The 5,176-nt window shown below is 45.4% G+C and overlaps 1 long non-coding RNA gene across 2 annotated transcripts; it reads right to left on the bottom strand.

The window, feature by feature from the left end:
- Positions 1-2,049: 2,049 nt before the first annotated feature.
- Positions 2,050-4,786, bottom strand: LOC123053651 (uncharacterized). Of its 2 annotated transcripts, XR_006425737.1 has the most exons (3): positions 4,238-4,786; positions 3,875-3,982; positions 2,050-2,445 (listed from the first exon to the last, which is right to left on the bottom strand). It is a non-coding gene; the product is annotated as an uncharacterized lncRNA (long non-coding RNA). The 2 variants fall into 2 exon arrangements; XR_006425736.1 differs by having other exon boundaries at positions 2,050-3,982.
- Positions 4,787-5,176: the final 390 nt, after the last annotated feature.

The following is a 5,176-nucleotide window of genomic DNA, read 5'->3' as shown; positions in this document are numbered from 1 at the left end:
ACCCCAAAGTCATGTCTTGGTTTAGTGTTCGAGTTACTGGCCACTACTGCTTGCACAAGCTATTCAAACTCACTGTCTGAATCAGTTCGGTTTCTTGAGTCTCAACTACAAGCTGAAAGACATCGATCAGCTGTGCTGCGACAAGAAGTGGAAGGACTGCGGAAGTCCCTGGAGCATTCAGATGCATGCTTTCTGGTGCAACAACAAGCATTGGAGGATTTTGGCGCCAAACAGGACAAAGCTAATAAGCTTGCTAAGCTTATTGCCAGCATGGTGGATACCCAGGATAACGTTTCTTGAGCTCTTCTGAAGTTGTTTCAGTTATGCTCTTGTTTTGCTGCCGCGTTTATTTGCACTGGTGGCCAATTTTGACGGCCAATGTATGTAATATGCTGCTTTGTTCCCTATATTTGCACTGGTGGCGAACTTTGATGCCCAGTGGATGTAATATGTGTAATAGCGGTAATAGGCTAGCGTTAATTGCTTGCTTATTTATTTCCTTATTGTTTTGTTTAGTTGTTTGCTTGTAGTCACTGCAGTTCTTTTTCTGTGTTTTTCTAGTGGCCACAATAGCCTATTTTTGGTAACTAGGACAAAATAATCATGGCAACACACGGACTGTTATAACCATGGGCCTCCTGCAGGCCGTATGATCCATGGGCCTTCTACGGGCCGTAGGATCCATTGGCCTTCTATACGGGCCTTAGGATCCATGGGCCTTCTACGGGCCGTACGATCCATGGGCCTTCTACTGGCCATACGATCCATGGGCCTCATACGGGCCGTAGGATCCATGGGCCTTCTACGGGGCGTATCATCATTTCGCCAATCATGCGCCGTACTATTCGTGGACCATAACGGGTCGTTAATAGGTCATATTCGATAACTCTATCAAAACATCCCAACGGGTTTTTTTACATGAAAACGGCCCCACGTATTAACGGTCCACAAACAGACCGACTGTAACGATGGGCTGAATTTGGCCCACAAGCAGAAAATGATAGTAACGGGCCGTATGTAACCGAGTGCTGCAAATGAGCCCAAGAATAAATGGGCCCTGAGAAGGCCGAAAGATAACTTGGGCTGGAAATGGCCCAATGGAATAACGGGTCGTTAATGGATATAAAGTGATACATTGTTCATTACGGGCCAGTTTCACCATGGGCCATTAATGGGCCAAGAGTTACAAAGGGCCTCATATGGGCCGAAACAAGTCATGGGCCACACATGGGCCGGAAGTTAATACGGGCTGGAATCATATTGGACGGCCCAGATGACGCTACTGGGCCTAATTCGAAGAGGTCGTAATGGGCCCTGGGTTAGCGGGCTGTAAATGGGTTATATGCGAACAGGCCGTTAACAGGCTTTCCGTGGGCCGGGCCGCCACCTTTTGACCAAGTCAAACGGGCCGGCCTTTTCACAAGAATGGGCCTCTGTTGGGTCGTGCCACGTGTCGCCGTATCATAGGCGCCATCGGTCCAATGAGTGGATGACATCTGTCCCAACAGTGAGCCGACACGTGTTTCCTCCAGCCAATGATGATTTTACACATGGAAAATCCCCATTGGTCGGGGCTGTTAACGGGTTATCGGATCCAAAACCGGACCCGATAGCTTAACGGCGTTCCGTTACGGTGGATGCCACGTGTCGGTCACCCTTAACGAAAGCACTTCTGTGACACACGATTTATCGTCATGAAAGTGGACACTTCCGTGATGATAATTTTGGTAATGTCATGGAACACTTCTACGACAGCACAGGTATGACTATCTTGATTCTGTCATAAAATCGTCATGGATGTACATGCATGACAGAAAACATGACCTACTGTGACAAACACGTATCATCACGAAAGTGTATTTTTTTGTAGTGTATGTCACTACAGATATTTTTTAGCAGTAGCGTGTGTTTTTACCCCACGCTACTGCTAAACAGACATACCAGTAGCACTAGTGCCCCACGCTACTAGTATTCCACACCCACGCTACTAGTAAAGGAATAGCAATAGCGCTTCTATGATACACCCACGCTACTAGTAACAAAATAGGATTTAAAAAAATAAAAGTCTATCTATTTCAGTTTAGGCATGCATTTCACAATACATACATGTTATGCATACAGTCAATCATCAATCATACATATCTGATGTAGATAATTAACACACGCACACGCACACAATATATGCCACGCGTCTATGTCGTCGACGTCGGCGCCTCCACAAGGCCGTGTTGATGTCGTCGGCGTCGGCGCCTCCACAAGGCCGTGTTGATGGTGTTGATGTCGTCATCGTCGCCGCCGCCACAGCGCGATGACGATGTCGTCGTCTTCGTCGCCGCCGTAGCCTGTGTCGATGTCGATGTCGATGTCGTCGCCATCATCGTCGCCGCAGCCCCATGTCGATATCGTCTTCGTCGCCGTCGTAGCTTCATGTCCATGTGTTCCCTACTAGGAACTCACAAATCCTGGAATTAAACAATGAACCAAGACCACTACTAGGAACTCAAAAGAACCTGGAGCATTAGTGCAGTATAACAGTAACCTATAGAGCACTAAGTAACAATAGCATAAACAAAAGCATATAGCAGCAGCATAGTATATATGAATTATAAACAGTACCTAACAGACCAATCCTAGAAATTGGGGAAAACCCAACTTAAGAAGGATACAATGCTAGGCATGACCAAATCTTATTATAGATTCTGAATCCAAGCTTTTGAGGCAAATTGCAACAAGCAAAGTTTATGCACCAAGTAGGAGTAATTCCCAGGTCATTCGCAAGCAAGCAAGCAAGAAGGCATCAGCAATAGCAGATTATTACCAACATTGTACCCTTTATTGTCAGGTCATTTCAACTCAACTCTTGGTTGCAGATGTATTATAGTTGTATTACTAGTAATCAGCAGCAGTAACAGCACTTGGTCATTATAAATATCACTGGTCATTATAGTCGACATGACAACTTCCCATTTATTACTATAATTATAAGGAAATTTTGTAATAACATTCATTCATGTGACATAAGAGACTTAGAGCAACATTTCATATATTAGTGACAGTTAAGCTGCTGCACTTGCAAATTTGTAACACCAATCAAATAGATGTGTTATGTATATTCTCCAGTGCGGTCTTAAATTGGAAGGAAATGAGGAGTTTCTTTTTTCAAAGCAATGTACTGATTTTATTGAAAAGTATGAGCAGGTGCACTTATATTATATCAAAAATATAAATATTAGTACGTTTTTTTATCTCACATGGATGTATTAAGTAATAATGTGTGTGCGTGTGTGTAAAATAGACTATTCCAGTAAATTTAATCCTTGATTCCTCCTAATAAAGAACAATATCTTGAGGAACTACATAGAGTATCATACTGTTGCAAAAATTAAGAGTGAAAAGGTAAAATTATAGGCATAGGATCTTACATATTCAGTAAAATCATTTTGAAAGCTAAATATTCAGCAGCATCAAAGATAGTTATTTTGAGAATGGAAATATATACCATAACTCGTTGGTTGTTTCTTGTAAGAGTATGTAGATAGAGTACCATCTAGAAAGACTCTCATGGCTAAGTGGCTGTTGCTTGTAATGCTATACAGATAGAGGACCATCCAAAAAGACTAAGCTATCAAAATGTTCCAATGCTCGCCTTAACTTCACTACCAGTCGTTGAAATAATAAAAATAGTAACCATAGAAACAAAGTTTTTGATGGATAAAACTATAGGACTGCAGCATTGTAGTTGGTATTTTTTTTGCAGTAAGGCCTTACTGGGAAGCTGAATCGCATAACATCCTTTCTGTGGATTGATATATTGTAGACCAAAATACACTTGCCGTTAGAAATAATGCTATATGAGAAGATACAAGTTTTATACCTGAACTATCAGCGACATGATGCTTCCTTCCCAGTCACGAGTAGTAGACGGACCGGAACCGACTGCTCCAAGCTATCAGCGACACGAGAATCACAATCGCGCGGACTGCTGCAACATAGGCATGAATAGAAAATTTTATACTTGAACCAAACTCAACTTGAGCAGCACTACAATGAACGAAAACTGAACTTGACATTACTGAACTAATTGTGCATCTATCTGCTAACATCTAATTCGTTTGTCATACACTAGTACTACACTGAACTATAACTGATATCCCAAAGCCTACACTAGTACTACACTTAACTAAAACTGAACTTGGCTGTTGCACTTACGAAAATTCAGAAAACGCACTTGGCATACCTAGCCGCATTACTGAAAATTCAGAAACGAGCAGCTGCAGCGGCGTCCAAGAGCAATTGGCCGTCAGCCAGCCACCGGAATCCACGGACGGCAGCGCCTCACTGCGACACCGGCCGGCCACGAACGACGAGCCGGCCCGGCGGTCACCAGATCCGTTGCCGCCACAGATTCTCCTGCTGCCGCGCCTGCACTCGTCTCCGTCCGCGGCCAATCCCCGTACTGCTCGTCGGCCTGGGCACGTGCAGGTGCGGGGTGCTGCTCGTTGGCCAGCGGGCCGACCTGGGCACTCGGCGGCAAGAACACGGGGGCGCCCGAATCCCTAGCCGCGAGCAAGGGTGTTGACCTTGAGGCATGGATCTGGACGGAGGGGAGGGCGGGGCGGAGCTTGGGGGCATGTTGCGTGCGGCCGGAGATCGCCGGAACCGGCCGGCATGGGTGGTAGCAGCGGCGACGAGATCGTGGGGGAGAGGAGTTCGACCGAGAGCCAGGGGTACGGCCGGGGTGAGATTTGTGTGAGAGAGTTTTTTTATCTGGTCGCTTGGCATGTGGAGGCAGTGGACACGCTAAGCAGTAGCGTGGGTGTATCGACTGCGCTATAGCTATTCACTTAGTAGTAGCACGGGATTTACAACCAGCGATATTAATATTTTTTGATCTGCTAGTGTGGCGTGGCACATTTACCAGTAGCATGCCCAAAAGAAACCAACGCTGCTGCTAAGCCATACCAGAAGCGCGCTTTGTACCCAGCGCTACTGGTAATTACCAGTAGCGTGGGGACACAAACAAATGCTAATGGTAAACTTTTATGTATAAGCATTTTCCTAGTAGTGACCCCGAAGCCTACTGAGAGGGTAGTTTTCCTCACTCACTTCGTCCGCGGACTGGGGTTTCCACTTCACCCTTTCGTCCGCGGACTAATGTACTATTACGGGCTAGATT

The sequence above is a fragment of the Triticum aestivum genome, chromosome 2D (genome assembly GCF_018294505.1).
Source record: "Triticum aestivum cultivar Chinese Spring chromosome 2D, IWGSC CS RefSeq v2.1, whole genome shotgun sequence".
NCBI lineage: Eukaryota > Viridiplantae > Streptophyta > Magnoliopsida > Poales > Poaceae > Triticum > Triticum aestivum.
This window is presented reverse-complemented; position numbering and strand designations above follow the sequence as displayed.